The sequence below is a fragment of the Pongo abelii genome, chromosome 1 (assembly GCF_028885655.2).
Source record: "Pongo abelii isolate AG06213 chromosome 1, NHGRI_mPonAbe1-v2.0_pri, whole genome shotgun sequence".
Taxonomy (NCBI): Eukaryota; Metazoa; Chordata; class Mammalia; order Primates; family Hominidae; genus Pongo; species Pongo abelii.
In genome coordinates this window covers 143,152,474-143,175,945 of record NC_071985.2, presented here as the reverse complement: position 1 = coordinate 143,175,945, position 23,472 = coordinate 143,152,474, and the positions used below count along the sequence as shown (strand labels likewise).

The following is a 23,472-nucleotide window of genomic DNA, read 5'->3' as shown; positions in this document are numbered from 1 at the left end:
CTGTTTCAACTTTAGTGCTAAGTTTATTCAATTACAAGAGTCTGGTTTTTTGTTTTGTTTTGTTTTTGTTTTGTTTAATCTTGGGTTGTCCTTCCTACTGGAGGGTTGGCTTGTTTTTTCATTTTATGAAAGGATGGTGATGGTTTTTTGGTGTCATTTCTAGGTCCAGTTTTAAGCTGGCAATTTTGTGATAGTCTTTCTTTTGACATTTTACTGGCCTGTGAAATCAAAAGTCTGGAAACTACCACTCCTCTGAGGTTTTCAAGATGTCTTTGTCTAACCATTGACACCTCCTATTGGGGAATGCTCATAAATATGGTGTTAGGTTCCATTACAAGCATTTTTTTTTTCTTAAAACATTTTTTTCTTTCCTCTTATGCTTGCTGGTAATAGTTAGGAACATTGCCAGAGAAAGCTTCACTTCCCCAACAACGCATAAATCCCATTGCTATAACTTAGCATCAACAGATAGCCAGCACTGCAACGAGTTCTACAGAACAAGGAGAAGAAAGGATGTACAAGAAGACACCTTTTTCTCTGATGGTCATTGGCCGCCAGAAAGCTGTGTCTCAAAATCTCTCATGCCATAGAGACAGGACAGAACTCTTCAGATTGGGTATTAAATGCCGTCAGTCAAAATTCTGTTCACTGATTGCTTACAACCCAATTTTAAGAAATATTAGAAAATTAAAATGCTTGGAAAAGTGGTCCCCATGATGCTTGCAATGGCACTCTACTGAGTAGGCTTTTAAAATCAGTGTATTCTCAGATATGGCTGCTTTTTTGTTTTCAAGTTTAACTTAGCTGGTTAAGAAGTACTTGGACAATGTATGGAACACCTAAAGTTATTAATAATAACAGCTATTAGGCACTTAATGATTGTCCAAACCTATGCCCTGGAATTTACATGCATTCTCATATAATCCTCAAAACAATTCTGAGTGAAAGATAGACTTATTCCCACTCTACAGATGAGGTCATAAGGCTGGAGAGGTTATATAATTTGCAACAACGTCACATAGAAGTGGTGGAGGTGGAATTTGAAACCAGACTCATTTTATACCAGACTTTTATATTTTAAACCAGACTTTTTAATATTTTATAATATATACCTATTCTCTACTGTACCCTTTCTCATTTCTGCACATTTCTTTGTATTTATTTTATAATACCTAGTAATATTTCTGTTACATGAAAAAGAGAATCAGGTTTTGAGGTGTAAAGGTACCTGATAACTCCTGGTTCATGCTGCGTGTTTGAAGAGTAGAGCCGTAGTGGCATCCCAGCGTTTAGGCTTCCAGGCCAATGCTCTTGTCACCCCAAGTTGGTCTTAGAAGTATCAGCCTGTTGGTAAAACTACTTGAATGAAAATTTATCCTGGAATTGAGAGGGTAACTTTAAATCACTTAATTATTCTGGTGTTTTCTCTAGCCCTGCTCTCTTTTGTCACCCATATTGATGATAGAATGCCACTTGTAAAGTACATCTTAAGCACCCTCCTCCTAGTTAGATCTCAGCCACAATAACTACCGTACATAAACATATGTAAAGATATACCTAATATTTGCTAAGGTGTTATGTCTTAGCTGAAAAAACTGCTATAACAAATGTTTGCTGAATAAATGCCATAAATATATTCAATATAAAAAAATCTATATCCTCAAAGTAAATGAATGAATAAATAAATATCCATGTATCTACATCATGTTCATAGGCCGTTTCATTCATGCCTTTAGTTTTTAAATACAAGAAAATTAAACTTCATTATACTCAAGTGTAATCTCTTTGCTAGAGTGAATTTATTCTGTTCAAGTTTTACTTTAACTATTGAATTATTTATCTTAACATTTAGCCAGTAATAAAGTACAAATTGGGAACTGGGCTGCAGTTTTATACATCTTGCACAAAACACCCCCTTCCTACAAACACACACACTCAGAGAGAGAGAGATGCACTTGTTCTTTAACTTAGCTCTCTTAAGATATTTTTCGATTCCAAAATAGTTTCTCTTTCACCTGTTCTAAATACTTTTCCTTATAACTTATTTATACCTGCTAAGTTCTGTACCAAGCAGAAATTAGATCTGTGCTAATTTCTGTGCTAATCAGAGTTGGATACTAGCAGTAGCCTGGGGGTCTTGAGCAAATAGTGTGCCTCAGAGATGATTTGTGGCAGCAGGCACTCGCCCTCAGGCTGGGGTCATCAGGAGTGGGAGGCCCGTCAGAAGTGGGCCTGTTGAGCAGTGCATTGTTGCTGTGTGGGAATGTGGGCCGGTGTTGCCAGATCTTCTGATTTTTCACTGTAAGCCAGAAATCTGGATTATTGAGTAAAATCTGATTTTAAAGGTTGGCTAATTCAACATTTTAGAACTTCCTGTAAACCAAACAAAATAGCTTTGTGGGCTGGAAACCGCCTCTTTAGGCCCTTAGAGATAGCCCTTTAGTGGCCAGATAAATGGAAGCATAGGGTTTGAATAAAAAGCACAATATACTTTTTTTTTTTTTTGAGATGGAGTCTCACTCTGTGGCCCAGGCTGGAGTGCAGTGCTGTGATCTTGGCTCACTGCAACCTCTGCCTCCTGGGTTCAAGCGATTCTTCTACCTCAGCCCCCTGAGTAGCTGGAATTACAGGTGCGCACCACCACACCCAGCTAATTTTTGTATTTTTAGGAGACGGGGGTTTCGCCATGTTGGCCAGGCTGGTCTCGAACTCCTGACCTCATGTAATCCACCTGCCTCAGCCTCCCAAAGTACTGGGATTACAGGCATGAGCCACCACGCCTGGCCCACAATAACTTTTAAACATTAATTTAAATTGACATAAATTGAAACTTGATTTCATGCTTTTCTCTCCCAACCCCAGACACAAAGCAGAGCAAAGCAAACCCCAAGCCCCGTACTTTTAATGATAACAATTTCTGACCTTTAAATGTGGTGTATTACATCTGGAGTGGTTGCATTTGAACAGGTTGTCTGGCCTGAGGAGGAATAGGTTTAGGGAGAAATAGGTAGAGTATGAATGTAAAAGGGGAGAGGACAGGTGGGACACACAGAGAGAGAGGAGGAAGGGTAAGAGCCACTTGGAGTTGAGTAAAGAGATCATGTACCCCAGGAGATAACGGGAAGATTTGTTCATATTTTAAAATTGATTTGGGGTGAATGGGGAAGAAAGAGAAAGAAAGAAAAAATGTCAATATTTAGAAATAGTGCAGAATCTATGTTGGCGGGGGGCAAAGAGTGCTATTATTTTGCAATTCCTAGTGTATCATGTTAATGTGTATGGTGGCTTCTCCAAAAGGGGAACTGGAATGAAAAGGAAGGGAAAGAGTTTATGTCAGAAAGAAGACTAGGGAGTGAGATAAAGAAGAGGGGTCCAGAAAACAGCTGATAGCGAAAAGTAAACCAAGAATGCTGGAAAATGTTTGCATAGGGGAAAGTTGGCTGTGTTAGAGTACAAAGCATCATTTTTTCCCCCACCCAAACTACGACATTGAGGGGGTATACACAGCTATCCTTAGGAAAAAGATGGTTTGGAACACCAGCTTGTTTTGCTTTTGAAGGGCCAGCCTCCAGGGTCCCTTTGTGTGAAGCAGTGTCAGCAGGGCTGCGTCTGCCCTGTCAGGGCACACTGCCGGGAGGATATTGTCTACTGGGTTTTAGCCCCTGTCCACCATCTGGGTATCCTGGTGCAAGACAGGACCTCAGACCTTTACTGTGACCCCAATAGTGCTCCTGTCTTTAGTTTTATTTGCTTTTCTGGGGAAAATCTAACATCATTTGTGTAATTTGTTGTACATACACCCTCTTTGAAAGAGAAGAGAGTAATATTTGAACAGATTTCTGCTACTAGCAGAATCCTAGTCTGAGAGGATTTTTAAAAGCATTTTGCTCTTAATCATCCCAAGTATATAGTACCTTGTTCCTGGAATTTCAGCATTTTCTGGGGGGGCGAGGAACAACGTCTTTTGATCCATCTGCAGGTTTTATTCCAGTCCTGGGACTATTGTCCCTGTGTGATCTGAATGAACTATGTCTTTCTAGACTGGAATAACTTTAAATTTCTAATACTTTGGTTGCTTTTTAGAATAAATCCATTTTAAAATGTCCCCTTCTATTTGTTACTCTAGTGCAGTAAGGATCTTCATGGATTTCTTTTCCCCCTTATGGAAACCATTTGTAGTATTGAGAGAATGGGTTCAGGTTTTCTTGCACTGTTGGGAAGAAGAAAAATTCTTCAAATTCCACTGCTCGGCCTTCTAGGGACTCTACTCTACAGATGGAAATCCTGGAAGATCCTATCAGGAAGTGAAACTTGTAAATAATCTTTGTGCTCGTTTGGGGCATTATGCATTAACAAGTTGTACAAGAAGTCTTCTTTAACCTTCTTATAAAATACACTTAAAAAAGAATCCAGTCCTAGTGACGAATCTGGAAATAAGACTAGGAAACATTTCACCATGTGCCAGGCACTGTTTGCAGCACTTTACATATATTAGCTCATTTACTTCTGACAACAGCCCCATTTTGTAGCAGAGGAAACCAAGGCTGGGTTCTCTAGTCTGGCTGCTCCTCCCAATCACCATGAGCAGCCAAGGTCATTACAGGAAGTAGCAGAACTGTGATTTGAACCCAAGCTGCCATGGCTTCAGGATCTGTGCTTTTTAGGACTGCTTCATTGCCCCTTGAACTCTCTCACAACAATGACAAACATAAATTTGCTTATGTGGAAGGCAAAACTTCTTTTGCCTTCCACATTACCTCAGTCTTAAAGTCAGCATCAGAGTTTGGTTGAAAAAAGAAATAAAATTATATTCCTTCCCTGATACTGCCTCCCCAACCCAAATGAACAAATGAAATCGTGGAGACAGCTTCCATCTAGGAACAGAAACCTGACTAAAGGATCTTCCTGGAACACCGTACTAAAACACTGGACTGATCATTACAAAGGCTGTAGTTGGAGCCTTGTTGCTGTGACAACCCGCATCCTTGGCACCAGAATTGTTTTTAACAGCACAAAACCCATCTTGTTTTACCTTTACCTTTACAACTGGTAGATTTGGTGAGCTTCTGAGAGCACTTTTTAAATTGCTTTTTGCAACCTATATGGAGGCAGTGGGAAGGACCTAGGATTTGGAGCTTAAAAGATTTGAGTTCTAGTCCCAGCACTCTCTTTTGTGGACTTGTGTGACCTTGGGTTTCATCTCCTGTAAATGGGGGAGGGGACAGTAATGGCACTAGGATTGGTTTGGTGAGGATAAGAAGCTATTATATATGACAGTATTTTATTCACAACAATAGCCATGTGTGTCAGGCAGTGAGCTGACCAGCAAGTCCTTTGTGAGTCTTGGAATGCATTTTCCATGGGTGGGTGGTGAGGTAGGTGGTTGGGGAAGGTTTGTGTTGATCTGAACCCCTTTTCTTTCCTGTTCTCTCCTTACCTGTATTCTAGTGTGAATGATAGTGTGGGTGTCAACTCAGTTTTTGGCCCAAATTCCTTTTCCTTGGTTTTCCCCCCTCCTACTTTGGGCTCTCTTCCAGTTTGCCTACAAAGTGCTATTTGTTGCAAGGGTGAAGCAGGCAATTCTCTGGGCAGTGACACTGTGGCTGCAGGCAGTTACTGTAGTTCAAAGCAAACAGCCAAGCTAGAGTAGGAGGGACACTGACAGGGCTTGTTCATTAGAATTTTGAACATTAATTTTTGAAGGAAAGAAAGGGAAGTACAAATAGAATAGGAATAGAGAAATGTTCTTTATAACAGAACAAAATTGGGTCAGGAGAAAGGACTTTAAGAAATCACTTAACATTTATCATTACTTTGAAAGCAAATGCTTTTTTTTAGTAAAAGCAAATGCTTTTTGAGCATTTACTTTGTCTGCAATGCACTCTAGTGGGATGGGAAACGAAAGTTAGCGCTAAATATTAACATCGGCTATCATGTTAGTGCATTTCAGGTGGTCCATAGTGGGCCACTTTTCTGTTTTATACTTATATCAGCCATGAAGGTTGGTGTCATTGGCGTTCCATTTCAAAGATTACAAAACTGAGGCTCAGTGTGTTTAAATAATCCACTCAAGGATACAGTGCTAGTAACTAGTAGGGAGAGCTAAACTTTGACCTAGGTCTCTTTCTCATCCACAGTATGAAAGATGAGTAAGATATGCCCCTGCTTTGAAGAGAAGACCTGCATGTAAACAGCTTAGTATAATTCAGCACAGTTTGCAGTATATGTTGTAATTCTCGTGAGAGCTACATTTTTTGAACATTTGCTCGGAAGGAGAGACTGATTTTGACTGGAAAGATCAGGGGAGGTCTCACAAGGAAAAATACCTTGAATAGGGCCTTGAAGGATGACAAAGATGGTGACAGGTAGAGAATTGGTGGGAGAGCTGAGGGAACGTTGGAGCAGCAAAGCATGGAGATGCAGAAGTACAGAATGTGTTTGGGGAATGCTGCTGGGATGGAGTGAGGGATGGAGGAGGAAAGGAAGCCAGAGAAGCAGTTTGGGACAGATTACAGAGGGCCTAGAGTGTCCTGCTGAGGAATTTAGACTTCATTTGGTTGCCTTTGAGTAAAGGTTATTCCATTGAAGGTTCTTGAGAAGGGAAATAATTTTGCCTTGCTCTCTGCCTTCAGCAATTCTGGTGGTAGCATGGGCTTTCGCCAACTAGGCTGCATCTAAGGATCACTTGGGAGTTTCCTAAATGTGCAGATTCCAGGAGCACACCTCCACCCCCATGATTTCGATGGTTCACATCTTGGGTGGGGCCTGGGAAAGTGTGTTTTGAAGGCTCTGCAGGTGGTTCTGAGGGCAGCCTGGTGAGGGAAGGGTTCTAGAGGGCATTGGGGCATTCTAGAGAAAGGTCTGAGCTGAAGCTAATTTTGAGTTTGTCATTGTATGGATGATTTTTTAAACCATGGGAGGGGGCCAGTCATCAAACTTTGTGGAAGATCTGTCTGTGTAGGTTCTATGGTTTGCTTTTTGTCCTCTGTAAATATTAAACAGTAATCTCTCAGAGCATTGTCATTTGGGTGAAGTTTTTCACATATATTTCCTGTTCAAATCTAGAATGTGGGATGACTCTAATCCTTATGTCTCTGTGCTAGATTTCTCCTTTTTTGTTGCTGTTTCTTTTAGAAGGCAGAGGAATATATGGGATTTTATTGTGGGCTGTACCTGTCTTCAGTGACAATCTCTTGGAGAGCATGAGCTCTGGAGTCTACTGCCTAGGTTTTTACTCTGCCTTTCTAGCCATGGGAACATGAGAAAGTTACTTAACTTTCTATCAAATGAAGATATAACAATATTTACCTCCTAGGGTTAGTTGTGAGGATAGTTTATATAAAATGCTTAGAACAGTTCCTGGCACATAGTTAACATTCAGGTGTTAGCTGCTGTTGCTGTTATTATTGTCATTAATTTTGCAGATACCCAAAGGTATTCCTTGCCTGCATTGCTCACATATTGAGGGCTTCACCTTAAAAAATAACCGTACAAATTATGATTGAGAGTAGTAAGGGTGACATATTAGAAAGTTTTAATTATTCAGTGACCCTCTTTCCTTTCAGAGCCTTTTATTTTCTGGAAACATATGCTTTTCTCCCATAAACAAGCCTGCTAGGATATACTTAAAACCCATATCTGGTCAAGAATCTCTTTCTGCATATTGGCTACAGAGCTAATAGTGCAGTTCTTCAGCCTCTTAGGAGCTGCATGAAATGATGCTCACTTTTACATTTCCTAGGACCCAGCCTGAATATAGGTCATTTTTTTTTTCTCAAATGTTTCAGAGCTCTGTTACTCTCATTTTTAGTTCTAAATCAACTGCTAACGTTTAAAATACAATTTTTGCTGGGAGGACAGATAGTTCTACCAAGGGATAAGCTATTTCTCAACATTAAAGAAATTAGAAATTATAATTTATGCTTAAAAAAATAATGTTAGTTCAAGTTTTAGCTTGCTTCTCTCTCCCTTCTCTGCTGTTCTTTGTCCTGCCATGTATTTGCAAACCATTCTCATGACCTTCTGCCTGTGCGGCATATTTGTAGTGGGGCCAGATTATACATACGCCACTGACTTTTTCATCTGACCTCCTAAACTCAGCCTTTGAGCCCCTTCTTTTCTTTGGGTTTTCCTAACGAAGTCTTGTTGAAAGGAATATTATTTCCCATGGAACTTTACTGATAGTGTATGGAATAATACAATCATGCTCTGTGAAGTTCAGACCTGAAGTCTTAACATTTTAAACATGTATCTATTTGCTATTGCTTACTTAGTTCAGTCTTGGCATTTTAGGTCTAGAGGTGGTTACTACCCATTGGACATCCGTAGCCACTCCCTGCAAATTAAAGGGGACACAAAAATGCAACTGAACTTCTGTTTTGCTTCACCTCTCTGCTAATTTGACTAAGTCAATTGGCTCGCCCTCATTTGCCCTCTTCACACCTCCCAAATTAATGTTATGTGCAAATTTGATTAAAACAGCGTTAGTAATTTCTAAGTTACTTTTGAATACGGATTGAATTCCGTTCCTTGTGGCTTTTTTCTTCATCGTACTAGTAGATGTAGCCAGTGTTTTTCTTTCTAGCCTGCTTAACTTGTGTGGTTCCTGGAACAACATAAGTTTTAGTTGATTTAGGATCCTGATTTCACAGGACACTGTATCAACTGCTTTACCAAGATCAAAGTACATGGGTTCACTGCATTCCTTTCAGGTGCTAGTTCAGTTGTGCCGTAGCCAGGCAATCCTGGAGCCTTGAAATCCAGGATTCTGGTCAAGGTGAGGAAGCAGCCCTTCCTCCTGGCTTTTTCATTCTGCAAATATCTTTTCTTTCCTTCTTAATATTTATTTATTCAGCAATGTGGCCCAGGCTCTGCATCCCAGACTTCCTAGAGCTTTCAGCCTAGTGCCCCTAGACAAGTGGTTACATTCTTGCTACAAACTGGAAAGTCTCTGAGCCCCTCACCCCACTCCTCCCCACTTCTTTTCTTCTGCTGTATTTATGGCACTGTACCTTATGAACTTTCACACTAGGGAAAGCAGACTCAATCCAGTTGGGTCTTATGGGAAAGAAAATATGTTGGTTAAAATAGATTCTGGTCAGCCAGGCTATTGAAGTTTTAGTATTTACTAGCAGTGTGACTTTGGGCAAATTACTTAACGTCTCCATGTCCATGTCTGTTTTCTCATCTGTAATATGAAGATAATGGTAACTCTTACCTCATAGGGTTGTTGTCAGGAAGCATTGAAGTGTTAATACATGTAAAGTCCTTGGCATTTATTAAACTAGGGTTAGTTAAAAAATTGATGAATAAGCTATTAAAAGTTCATAATAAAGTTTCTGGAGTTTTCAGGTACTCCGTTTCTCTTTCGTGCTGTTTGCCTTGGCTATTCCACTACAGGCAAAGGAAAGGAGATGAAATTTAAAGTATCTAATTTTGTAACCTTAAATTATTCATGAATTGTTTTTCTTCATGTAGACTCCATTATACATTATAATGTATAATATATAATATATATTGTATATATTATACATTGTATTATATATAGTATAATATATATAGTATAATATATATAGTATATAGTATAATATATATTGTATAATATATAGTATAATATATAGTATATATAATATAAAGTATAATGTAATGTATTATATATTATAATATATAATATAATGTATAATATATCTTGAATTGTATTCAAGATATGATGTGTGTGACTTGTTCCTTATGAACTCTGAAAGTCATTTTTAAGAGCACTTCTTAATAATGAACATTATATTTATTTGACTTTTTAGGATCCAACCCTTTTACATTGTTGGGCTTTTTAATATGTTATTTAAAAAACAAGATTGCCCAGGCCAGGCGTGGTGGCTCACGCCTGTAATCCCAGCACTTTGGGAGACTGAGGTGGGTGGATCATTTGAGTCCAGGAGTTTGAGACTAGCCTGGGCAACATGGCGAAACCCCTGTCCCTTAAAGAAAAACAAAAAAAAAAAAAAAGGGAAAAAAGAAAAATTAGCTGTATGTGGTGAGCTCCTGTAGTCCCAGCTACTGGGGAGGCTAAGGTGGGAGGATTGGTTGAGCCTGAGAGAACAAGGCTACAGTGAGCTGACACTGTGCCACTGCACTCCAGCCCGGGAAGCAGAGTGAGACTCTGTCTCAAAAATAAAAATAAGATAAATAAGATTGCCCAAAGAGAATTAAAACAATGTTTCAAATAAGGAAACAGATACTACCACAGAAGATTAACAGACAAAACATGCTTTCCAAAGAAGAATGAATTCTAGGACAGTATTTCATCTATATAATACACATCAAAATCAACAGTCATTAAATAATCCAAGGCTATTCATTCCTAGCAGTCTGTGCTGGGAACATTTTGAACAGTCTTTTATACAGGTATTTGCATTTAGTCAGAATTTTGGGGTATCTTACCCTTCTTTCACAGTATTATGCTTAGTAAATCCCAGTACATCAACCATCGTGTCCTACTTTACATGCATTTTTTTTGCATACTAATTGAAGAATGAGAGAGGAAGCTTGGAAAAAATGTATTAAGATTTTGTTTATCACAGTTTGATCACTGGATCTGTCTTATTATTTTATAAAATAATATCCAGCTGCAGCTCAAGTGCATATTTTACCTAATTTATATCTACTTATATTCCTATGGCTTAAAGTCAGTTGGCCTATTACAAAATACATGTTTATCCTTTACACTTTACCAAAATCTGGCGAGGTGATGAGGGTGTATGATGCACTTGAGAGAGAGCATTACAAGTTATGTTTTTAAAGTGGGATTTTTTTCTGAGCAAAAGATATGTAGTGCAGAATAATATATCCACAGCCAAAATGCACCCACTCATTTCTATTCAATTAAAAGAAGGAAGAACAGACCGAGGGTGAGTTTTCGTTCCATTACCTAAGGCTTTGAGAATATCACTTAACATCTGTGAGCCCTGCTGCTGCTTCTGTAACACATTAATAATGACACCTCCCTGCAAAGGTAGTTCTGAGAATTCATTGAGGCAGGGCCTGTGAGGGTTTGTCCTATGTAATGTTAGTAATTTTGTGCAAGGTGTGTGGGTTCGTTGTGTGTGTTTGGAAGCTGAGGAAATTGGAGCAGTGAGCTTAGAGAGATACCAGCTCAGGCCTGTAGCCACCCTGGCCCTATCTGCCTTGTGGCTGAATCTTCTAAGTCATGCTGTGGGGGGCTTTAAGTAGTGCTTTCCTTATTGCTTGCTCAAAATCAGGAAACTATCTTACAGGCATATTTTTTTTTAAAGATGTTTTGCGACCCCTTGCTGCATTTTGTCATGTGAAATGACACTTACTCTGGTTCCTTAAAGATGGCTAATAACCCTCTATGGGTAAATGCCAATCAGGCCAGCCAGTTGGCTCTGCGAAAGGCTTCCTTGAAAGCCATGGTTCAGGTTTTGCAGAGGCCAGGAAGTGAATGTGAGTGCCAGAGACCTCCTTCCCAGAAAATGCTGTTGCATGTGCCACCCCGGGGGTGAAGACAAGGTAGGTACACTGCTGTGAAGGCTGATAGTGCAGAGAGGTCATCTCTTTGGTAACCAGACAGCCTGTCATTTTTTATTTTCTTGTTTGCAAAATCCATGTGTAATAATCACCAAGAATCCTGATATTCACACAGAGAATTGCTTGTGGCAAACATTTTTAACCACCAAACTAAGATCTTTCTTAAGATGAAGAAAGATAAGCAGCATTGTTTTTTAGAGATGAGTTTATCATCTCCTCCTCCACACCCATTAGTCCTCAGAAAAGTTATTTATTGAAACTGAATTTGGAGCTTCTAAAATGGCTTTCACAGTGTTGGTCTCTTCATCTGGGGATTATGGTACTTAGGGAGTGGAGACTTTCAAAGTGAACCTTCCACATTTTTCCAAAATCTTTTGTGGCATAATTTGTGCCTACCTGAGAGTGTATTTTTTCTTTTTATGAGGTTGTGATTTTAATATATATACATACACGTGCACACAAACACAAAAGCATAACAGCGGCTATGAGAAAGAAACACTTCTCCATGAAACACAGAAGGAGCGGGCGAATAGCTGACCGGGGGAAAGTATGAGGTGGTGTTCAGGCCTCATGGTAGTTAGGATTAGGAAATGTCAGGGGCTGTGTTGTATTCTGCAAACTGTAAACTTTGGGAGTCCTACAGAGTGAATGTTAATAAATATTTTTGATAAGGAGGAGGGTTTGGGTTTATAGGGAAAGAGAAATGTGGCTGCCCTTCCCCCACATCTGGCCACTGCTCTGGAGGGGAGTATTAGACATTTGGGTGTGGACATAGCAGCATAGGTGAATACCGTTGTTAGTCTCCCACCAAATGCTCTTCTGTATTTTGTTACCTATTAAACCATACAAACTCTCCTATCTATCATTAAATTATCACTCAGTACAGTACTTGGACAAAATAGGAATAGTATACTGTTGACTGTTTTTAGATTAATGACTTTGAATTTTTCCTGAGAGAGATTTTAAGAAGTTAGATAGTCTAATCTCATGAGTCCCAAATATAAAAAACAAAGGCTCTGCAGGTTTAAGTTTTCCTTTGCCTTTTCTTAAGAATTTAAATATTTTTCTTCAGAGGTTTTCCTTTGGGCTCTTAGATAATGAGTAACAAAAATGAAGGAGGGATACCGAAAGATATTTCAAAACATAATTGTATCCTTAAAAACATGGTAATAATTGACAGCGTTTTTAAAATGAGAGAAGTTTCTAGCTAAATGCCCTGCTTCACATCCCCACTCCCCACACTGAGTACTTTGTGGAAAATATGTGGTAGCTGTTTGGGAAGAAGTATTAAGTTTGTGAAAAGACATGAAGAGTTGCCAGGACCACGGTAAGCAAGGGATTGAGAGAAGGAAAAAGGTGAACAGAGCTAGACCCTAAAAGGATGCTAAGATCCCTTGAGAAGTCTTTTAGTAAGAAGCCTTCATTAGACTGCGAGTGCCTGGTGGGCAGGAATGCATCTCACTGGTCCTAGCAGTCTTATTCCCAGCCCCTGCCTTTGTACTTGAAGGCCATGGTCATCTGGGTGCACTACAATTCAAGTCTGTGAGGTGGGGAGAAAAGGGTGGGTGAGGTGTAGTTCATCGTCTGGAGACCTCAGTATTGTCAAGACCCCCCCCCCCTTTTTTTTTTGAGTGCACAAGACTCTTAATCACCTTTTCATTTGGTTGCGTCAGGAGCCTCATAGCAGCATGCTACTGACAGGTGATTGTGAACTAAGTGTTATAGCAGAAGGAAACAGAAAATGAGAGAATGTCAACTTGAAGCCGTGTGTGTTTTTGTGAACAACATTTGCCACTTTCTTAAAGAGCCCCAGTTAGAGAAAAAATAATGCAGGAAGCGAATTTTAGTCAGCTTGTTAGGTTCCGAACTGGACAGACTTTGTACCTTGGCATATGAGTAGCCATTCTAGAACCTTTTGAACTTTTGCCACCAAGTAGTTCTGGAAAGGCTGACAGCCAGCAGTAGATAATGGAAAAAGCCAGTGTCCTCTGCCTGAGAAATTAAGGTATGTATTATTCAGGTGGTTAAAGAAACTGCCTAGCACAACAGCAATAGCTGGTAAGTAGCAGGATCATTCAGAGATGAAGGGATGGATCACAGGATGGTTGCTGTGCTGGGCTTTCTCCCTAGAATTCATGATCATTGGCCAGGAGTGGTGGTTTACGCCTGTAATCCTAGCACTTTGGGAGGCTGAGGCAGGTGGATCATGAGGTCAGGAGATGAGACCATCCTGGCCAACATTGTGAAACCTCATCTGTACTAAAAATACAAAAAAATTAGCTGGGCATGGTGGCGTGTGCCTGTAGTTTAAGCTTCTTGGGAGGCTGAGGCAGGAGAATCGCTTGAACCCGAGAGGCGGAGGTTGCAGTGAGCCGAGATCACGCCACTGCACTCCAGCCTGGGCGACAGAGCGAGACTGTCTCAGAAAAAAAAAAAAAAAGAATTTGTGATCATTGTAGGAATTCGCAGTGTAGGGGAAATGGTGCAGATTTTATAATCAGGAAAGACCTGTATTCAGCTCTCCATTTGACCACTTTCTGGCAGAGCCATGGGAACAGTTTCTTAATTTCTCTGACCCTGTTTCCTCACTTGGGAATAGGACTTTTGCAGATCTGTTGGAAAATATTAAGGCCAAGAGGGGTTTAAAATGAGATGATGTCTAGCACTGAGTAGGAGCTTAGTATCTGTCTGTTCCTTTCTGCTTCAGTAAAAACTGAGCTTTATATGTAGAATAATTATCGTTTGTATTCCATTCTCTATTTTGAGTATGGAACCATGAATGCCAACAGCTTGATAATAAAAGGAGCCGTTTGTCAGAGACAGTCCTGTAAGCGCTTTGTAACCTGATAGACTGCATGTAAGGGCAGTCAGGTTACAAATGCGAATCCCCATAGCCAGCACACTCTGCATACAGCAGATTCTTAAGCCTTCTGTGTACTCTTTTTAACACTGTACTAAAGTCCACTTAAGTCAGAGTTCAACAAAATGAATGAATATAATCCCAGGACTATGGAACTTCTCTGTGATTACATAGCACAGAAAACTACGGAATCATTTTCTGGAAGAATGCACCATGCGATTATGCTCCATGTGGAATTGGTATATATAAATGTTGGTAGACTGTGAGGATGAGGTTGACAGGTTGATCTGAGTAGAGACCCTAGGAGGAACCGAGGATACTATGTAGTTTTGTTGTTGTTACTGTTTTGCAGTTCCTGGCTGCTCTGTGTTGGCAGCTGTGTGCGCGCTTTCTCTTTTGAGCCAGCGAGGCACAAGACAAGTAATTTCCCATCCTGAATCTCTCACAGCTGCTGAGCTGTAGTGGATATACTGGGATGTGGCTATGAACTTTAAAAATTTGCATAAATCCAGCCACCACTCCCCGGCAAAGGCTCAGTCTTGTCTTTACACCTTCCCCGAGGTGATTATTTTCTGGGGGGTAGGGGTGGGGGTTGGGAGGGTGAAGAAAGGAAGAAAAAGAAGGCCGACCACTCTGGGCACCGGCGGAGGAAGTGTGGAGTCCGTTGATCTAGGTACTTGCGGGGAGGGGAGAACCCGAGCAGCAGCTGCAAACGGAAGGGCTGTGAGCGAGCGAGCGAGCGGGCGGGCGGGCGGGTGGCTGGCAGCGAGGCCACCGGCAGGGGGGGCCCGGGCCGAGGCCGCGCCACCTCGGCACCACGCGGGCAGCCGGTGCGGCGGGGTCGCCAGGGCCAGGGGAGCGCTGGTTGCCCACCATGGCAGTTATGCAAGCGGTGACCCCCTGGTCTTGCCTCCCCGCCGCCCTGCACTCCTTCCTCCCCACTGCCGACACTTGGATCTCTCTAGCTCTTTCTCTCCCCTGTGTTTTCAAACAGGAAGTGCACGGCTGTCTATAACGTGCTGCCGGGTCTCAGGATGGAGGAGTGAAGTCTCCTGTCGCCGTGGTTCCAGCCTCCGGAGCTCGCCCAAGCCGCGTCCCCAGAGAGCGCCCTGAGAGAACAGGGTGGCCGCTTGGTCCAGGTGCGCAGGGTCGGGTCTGGGTCCAGGGCGCGGGTCGGGAAGTCCGCGGCACGGAGCGCTGCTAGTGTCGGATCTGCATCTCCAGCTCTGTGCTGCAGCTTCACTTGCCCGCCCCCCACCACTGGCTTCTCACCCGGGGTCTCTGCCAAACTTTGGCTGTTGCCGCCCTGGGTTCGGGCCGGCGGAAGGCCCTGGGCGTGCGCTGCGGAGCCGCCTGCGAGGACTCTACTAGGGCGCTTTCCAGGCTGGACTGCCCCGGGCTGCGCTGGGGCTGCCAGTGCCCGGGGAGTCTTCCTGGAGTCCCCAGCTGCCCTCTCCACCCTCTCCTCCAGCTGCTGCTGCCTGAAGCAGCAGCTCTTTGTTCCTCCCTTACTGGTCTGGGGTCATACACATAAATGTCCTGAGAGGCAGGGTGGTGGGAGGGTAAGGGGTTGGGACGTAGGAAAGAGGAAGAAGATGAGTTGTGGGTGAAGTGTAAGGTGGACAGGAGAAAAGAATCTTAGTGTCCATGCTCAGAAATCAGCTCTTCAGCTGCTGAAACAGAGGACCCCCGGTTCCTTGGTTTCTGTTTTGGGAAAGCCAGGCCATGCCAAACGGAGGGAATTAATGATGCAGGCACACACCGGAAAGGTAGGGACCAGGAATGAGGCACAGCAGCGAGTTCTGAGATGTTTAGTCTGGTGTCTGGCTTGTTAACTCCACTGTGGTTTCTGAGCCAGGCCTCCTCGCTGAGACAGAAGGTACTTTAACATATGAGCCAGGCATCTTTATTAATTCCATTTGTCATCAAAGTAAAATTGAGAGTGACTTTTCTCAAATTCACCAGGTAGATTATAATTTTACTTCCACATCGTGTTCCATCTCAAATGTTCATAGAAGGAGAATAAAACGCTAGGGTTGGTTTTATGCTACAGACATTTTGCATCTTTATTTCCCTGGCAGGTCCTCTTTCTCCAGAATAACTCAGATTGACTTCTCCCCCCAGTGAAAGCCTAGCCTTGTTTTACCGCCTGTTTATCTACCTGGTGAAACTTTAGTCTTGGGGAGGACACTAAGGGAAGTGGGATGGCTGAGAATAATCAGTTTGACGGGATCATTATATGGCCTCAAATTAAATGTTTGAGCCCTATTAAAGCCAGTAGCATCTTAATTTTTATTTCCGAGGAAGGGATGTGAGCATATGACTAGAGGGGAGGAAAGTGAGACTCTGCCAAAGAAGGTCTCTCCCTGTAGCACAGAGGAAAAGTGAATCTGTGTAGCACAGTATCACATACACTGCGCGCTTTCACTTTATTGGGTAGCCAAGCCATCTAAGGAGTCAGGGTAAGGTGTAGAATTTACATTCATGACGTGGGATGCTGACTATAGCATTCTGATGCTGAAAATTTTATCATAAAACATATTTACTACATAATTAAGTTGCTTTGAAAGGAAAATTCACCAGGGTGGTACAAATTTACCAGCTTGAGTACAAAACATGTATTCAATAAGTACATGGCATTAAGTAGCCAAAATGCACTATGAAAACTGAACAATTAAACTTATCCTTCCTAGATAGACATGGACTTCTTAAGTTTGAATTTAATTGTGAGATGGCTGTGTTTATGCCTCTTCTTGCCAAATACGTCATGAAAAGTGAGAAAGTAATCGAGAGAGATTCTTTTTATTTTGAGACGGTTTTTCATTCTGTCACCCAGGCTGGAGTGCAGTGACGCGATCTCGGCTCACTGCAATCTCTGCCCCCCGGGTTCAAACGATTCTCCTGCCTCAGCCTCCTGAGTAGCTGAGATTACAGGTGCAAGTCACCACACCCAGCTAATTTTTGTATTTTTAGTAGAGACAGGGTTTCACCGTGTTGGCCAGGCTGGTCTCAAACTCCTGATCTCAAGTGATCTGCCCACCTCAGCCTCCCAAAATACTGGGAGGCCACTGCACTCAGCCAGTCAAAAGAGATTCTTGAAAGACCTGTACAACCATAGTGTTTTGCATCTACTTTTTTTTTTTTTATTTTGAGACGGAGGAGTTTCGCTCTTGTTGCCCTGGCTGGAGTGCAATGGTGCGATCTTGGCTTACCACAACCTCCGTCTCCCGGGTTCAAGCGATTCTCCTGCTACAGCCTCCCGAGTAGCTGGGATTACAGGCACGCATCACCACGCCCAGCTAATTTTGTATTTTTAGTATTGATGGGGTTTATCCATGTTGGTCAGACTGGTCTAGAACTCCTCACCCCATGATGCACCCGCCTTGGCCTCCCAAAGTGCTGGGATTACAGGAGTGAGCCACTGCACCCAGCCACTGCCTCTACTTTTATACCTATGTGTGTTCCTTGCCCCCCAGTTTGTTAATTTATTTGGGAACTTTCTTTAGCATCTGTCACTCTGCTCTAAGATACAGTAGAACAGCTTTTGTGAGCCTCCAAATCTCTCTCCCATTTAAGAACAGAGTCTCCTTCTATTCTAGTGATATTTAAACTCAGAAATCATAACTGGCCTTTAGATTGTCATTTTCTGTTTACACAGTGTATATGATGTATTTTTTTTTTTTTACTCCTTTCAACAGAGCTAAACTCTTCTTGCTCCTTTCAGTGATGTGGTGAGGTAGGATTCATTTTCTCCAGTTTATGGAGAGAGGAAACAGGCTGATGAGATGTAACTTGTCAGTGGTCGTATTAGTAAATGGAGTTGTTGGGACCTGAACAAGGTCTTCTGATGTAATCCGTGGCTCTTTTGTAGTCTGGAAAGCCGCTGCCTAAGGAAGAGGTGGCAGTGCTGATTCAGGTGGTCCTTTGCCATTCCAAAAGAAAGCTGGATTGCCTTACCAAATCTCCAGGTTTTTCGTTATACCTCTTCACTCAGGCTCTGCCCAGAACTCAAGGTTTGTTTTCATTTTTAAAGCAGTTTTTTTTCATATTTGAAATTTACACTTCCTGTGTGTGTGACTAGATTTAGCTGTGTTTGCACCCGTGTGATTTGTATTCTGCCAAAATTCTAGTAGTATATTTTAATTTACAAATACCTTTTGTCAGGTTTTAGTGAGCAAGTATCTTTCCAAGGGATCAGATAACCATATTTTAATTTTTTAGAATTAAAAAATCTCTTCCGGCTTACTCCTAGGGCAGTTTATATCCCAGAAAATTAATTAATTAGTAAATGATATATATGACTCTCCACTCCCCACTACCACTGCCACTGTGCACATCCCCTACTCTTTCATTCCAGCTCACGGTAGTCCACTGAGAGGTTCACATTACAGAACAACGTGAGCAAACCCATGGAACTTTAAATTATAGATTAAATATTTTTGTAACATTCCTTAGATGCAAGTAAGTTTATTTCCTTATCTTTGTAGCACTTAAAGTTGAGGCTCTCTTTAGTTACAGTTTTAATGTTGCACCATTAACTAAGCTGTAAAATTATGGTTTAATTTGTTGTACTGCAAATTAAAATTTGGAGTACATTTTTCATAAGTGTTGGATGAAATATTTGTTTTCTCTTCAATAATTGGAATATTTGTAGTGGCCTATAACTTCCCCTCTGTAAAACTGTGGTCAAAACCCTCAGGGAGAGGAGAAGGTAAAGGAGGAGCAAAAGAGAGGAAATGAGAGCTCATTCTTTTGTAAGGGAGGAATGAAATGATACATGCATGGTTCCTTGATACGCAGTGCACTGCCTTTTCTGTCTGTTGGTGAGTTGCGGTGGCTTGTGAACCAGCCGTGTATCTCTTCCAACAGAAAGGCTAAAAATGAAAGGGTAACTAGCTTTGATGTTAAATGCCAAGGAAAAGTTAATGGCCAAGAGGGGACTAGGAGTGGAGATAAATGCAAGTTAAGATTTCATTTTTTCAAAACTTTTTTTCCCTTCATGTATATTATAAAGCAAAAAATGCCTTCTTAGTCAAATTGTAAACTGTAATGCAGTGGCTCCTGACACTTACAAAAATCAGGAAGCTTTTATTTAATATTAAAAGATTTCAACGATCTTAACTGGTTCACTGTTTTACTTCGTATCTCTTATAATTGCAGATGTGTCATGAGAGTTATTTAATATCACTCAGCCGAGTACACATTGCAAGTAATGACTTCAGCATCTTCCTGTATTTGTAAAATAGCACTGCATGTATATATGAGGTAGGGATTCAGCCTACAGACCTCTTGCAGTACCCTGAAGTCTACAGGTTGGGAATCAAGGCCAAAGCAAAACAACTGCTCCAGACTGAAAATGAAATGGTGATGAAAAATGCATAATTTGTTAGCCATCAGATTATAAAGATTCCCAGGTGGAATTTTTCCTCTTTGTTGTATATTAAAAGGATGATGTGTTAAGCCCTAATTTTGGATCTGGTCATGTTTCCGGGCTAATCGTTTTTCATGGTCAACTTTGAGATCTTTGCAGTTAGTCATGGATAACTGGATTTCTCTTAAGAGCATTTTCCCTACAATACTTCTGCGAATATCCCTTCCCTGTTTTTGTAGAGTCAGGACTCTGAGGCCAGTTTCAGAATCATGATGGTCATAGCCACTACCACCACCACCACCAGCCCTATATTCATTTCCCAGAAGCTAAAAGAGGCTTCCCAATCTTAACCTTTACAATTTGTGGTAAGTTTAAGGAAAGGGAGATAGGATTTATCCCTGTTCTGCAGTGGGAAAAACTGATGTGTGAGTTCATATTGAATTAGTCTCTCTGATTTCTGTGTGCGTTGTATTGACATGAATGTAAGTCATTCTGCTTAAGATAGGTTGAGCAGGGCATGGAAATCTAATAGGGTTATTTCATGAAGTTCCTTTATTTGGTTAAAAGAAATCAATTCCTATCTATTGAACACCATATTTTTCAGGCACTGACAAATAGACATTGATTATCTCTAATCCTCCTGGTATCATGCAGAGTGGGTCATAACCCTGTTTGTTTTTTTGTTTTTTTGGGTTTTTTTCTGAGACTGAGTCTCGCCTTGTCGCCCAGGCTGGAGTGCAGTGGCGCGATTTCGGCTCACTGCAAGCTCTGCCTCCCAGGTTCATGCCATTCTCCTGCCTCAGCCTCCCGAGTAGCTGGGACTACAGGCGCCCACCACCATGCTGGCTAATTTTTTGTATTTTTAGTAGAGTTGGGGTTTCACCATGTTAGCCAGGATGGTCTCGATCTCCTGACTTCGTGATCTGCCCGCTCTGCCTCCCAAAGTGCTGGGATTACAGGCGTGAGCCACCATACCCGGCCAATAACCCTGTTTTATGTAAACAAACTGAGGCAGGCAGAGACTCCAAGTCACACAGACAAGCTGAGGCCTGGATTCGGATCCAGATTTGTGCAGTCTCCAACACTAAAACATTTCCCTCACTGTATATCCTGCTTTCCTTGTTCTTAAACTAGCCTACGTAAAGAAATGATCATGGTTTGTTTAGTCTTACCTACCCTTTCAGCAAAGGTTAAGTTAAAACTGTAGACAATATGGAGACAGTACAAATAGGGACATGAAAGGATCAACATTTTTATGAATATTTTTGGCTTCCATGTAGTATGTATTAATTTTTTTCTAAGCAACCTAGGCATATGGAATTTATTGGCCTTCATGAGAATTTCTTGGGGCGATATTGACCACAAACAATATTGCTGGATCATAGGATATATGCGTACTAGGAACTGCATAATTTTACTGGGAACTGCACAGATAGTTGCCAACTTTATATCTCCACCAATACTGCATAATGCCTTTTTTTTTTTTTTAACAAATTTCCTGATTGCTGCCAACCTGATAAATGTTGATTATACCTAATGGTTTAATTTTGCCTTTTTCTGATTGCTAGTGAGGCTGAACATGTCTTCATTTACTTAATTTAATTTCCCTTTTCCATGAATTGTCTTTTTATGTCTTTAGCCTGCCCTTTATTTTCTGTTGGGTCTCTTGCCTTTTTCTTGCAAGAACTTCTTGAGAGAATTTTTGTAATGTTTCTTGTGTATTCTAGAAATTAATTCCTCTTTGTCTTTAGACATTGTAACTTTCTTCTAGTGTGTCACTTTCCTAATAACTTTGTCTATGGTGCCTTTCAGTAATAGCAACAATAAAATCTTTAGTTTTAATGTAGTTGTCTCATCACTTTATATTATTATTATGGTCTGTGCATTTTGAGTCATTTAAGAAATCCTCCCCTATTCTGGGCTCACAATGTTGTCTATCCTCATTGTCTTTTATTAACTTCAAAGGTTACTCTTATCATTTGGGTTTTTAAACTCTTTGTAATTTGAGATACGAAGTATTAACCCAATTTTTATTTTTAAAAATCTGCTCATATTGTGAGCCAGTTTTCCCAGCACTATTTGCCAACTAGTACATTCTTTCTCCACAGAGTTTTGGTGCTACCCCTAGGATGTAAGTGCATATATGTAGATGTCTGTTTCTGAGATCTCTATTTGGTTCCAGTTGACTTAATTGTATGTTCTTGGGCCTTTGATACACTGTTTTATTTATTTATTTTTCAACTTTTATTTTAAGTTTAGGGGTACAAGTGCAGGTTTACTACAAAGGTAAACTTGTGTCACGGGGGTTTGTTATACAGATTATTTTATCACCCGGGTATTAAGCCTAGTACCCATTAGTTATTTTTCCTGAGCCTCTTCCTTCTCCACTTTCCAAAAGGCCCCACTGTGTGTTATTTTCCTCTATGTATCCATGTGTTCTCATCATTTAGCTCCCACTTATAAGTGAGAACATGTGGTATTCGGTTTTCTGTTCCTGTGTTAGTTTGCAAAGGATAATGGCCTCCCACTCCATCCAAGTCCCTGCAAAGCACATGATCTTGTTGTTTTTTATGAATTTTTATGTTCTTTTTTATCAAGGAATACTACTCCTTGGTGTATATGTACCCCATTTCCTTTATCCAGCCTGTCATTGATGGACATTTAGGTTGACTCCATTTGTTTACTGTTGGATACACTGTTTTAATTGTTGCATGTACCTTTATATAACATGATTTTATTAGCATGACTTCTTGTTACATGTACATTTATATAACTTGACCTTATTGTTATGATTGATACATTAATATAAATTTTAAAGTTCAAGACTTTAAGATTATTTTGAGGCAGATTCCTTGCCCTTATTTGCATGTGTTAACTTTTTGCAGCTACACATTTTCTAAAAACACATTTCTAAAAGACACATTTTTCTAGAAATGTGTCGACCTATCTAGGAATATTGTTTAATTTCCTTACTTGGTAACATAATTTTAATATTGCTGACATTACATTTTCTTCTGTTTTTTTTTTTTTTTTTGTCTTTTCTTTTCTTCTTTTGTTAGCAGTTATGGCTCCCTTTCATACTTGGTCATCTGTGTAGGGCAGTGGTGTGTCACTGCAAAGGCTTGTCCTCCTCTGTTGCTCTGTATGTGCTTATAGAGCTATGATGTACATTCCTGGTACGGCTTTTGAATGAATGTTTTATGAGGTGTGATGCTTACTGACTGCATGGGTGAATACTCTTGAAAGTCTCTTAATTACAGATGTCTCCTTATTATTGGGACAACTTTGTCAGTTTCAGCTTGATTTTCTCCAAGTTTACTTTGCTCTAGTCTTCTCAGTTTAGTGGGTCTTATTCTTCCGCCTGTCTGCAATTTATGTCACACTGAATGCTAGGTCACTTTATTTGGTAAGTGGGTGTTTGTGTGCCTGTGCGGAGTACAGTGTATTTTCCCCTTGTCTTTTTTTTTCTTTCTTTTTTTTTTGAGACGAGAGTCTTGCTGTATTGCCCAGGCTGGAGTGCAATGGCACAATCTCGGCTCACTGCAACCTCTGCCTCCTGGGTTCAAGTGATTCTCCTGTCTCAGCCTCCTGAGTGGCTGGGATTACAGGTGCACATTGCCACATCTGGCTAATTTTTTGTATTTTAGTAGAGATGGGGTTTCACCATGTTGCCCAGGCTGGTCTCAAACTCCTGAGC

At 40.9% G+C, this 23,472-nt stretch overlaps 1 protein-coding gene across 3 annotated transcripts in view; it reads left to right on the top strand.

Annotated features, from left to right (window-relative positions):
- LRRC8D (leucine rich repeat containing 8 VRAC subunit D) overlaps window positions 1-23,472 on the top strand; it is a 114,345-nt gene that overhangs the window by 7,258 nt on the left and 83,615 nt on the right. For 2 of the 3 annotated variants that reach the window (XM_054531421.2, XM_054531423.2), the window contains exon 2: window positions 15,399-15,543. The gene's annotated coding sequence lies outside the window, so the exon portion shown is untranslated. Of the gene's footprint in view, window positions 1-14,982; window positions 15,078-15,398; window positions 15,544-23,472 lie in introns of those variants that run through there. The other variant, XM_009248102.4, reaches the window with a different exon arrangement.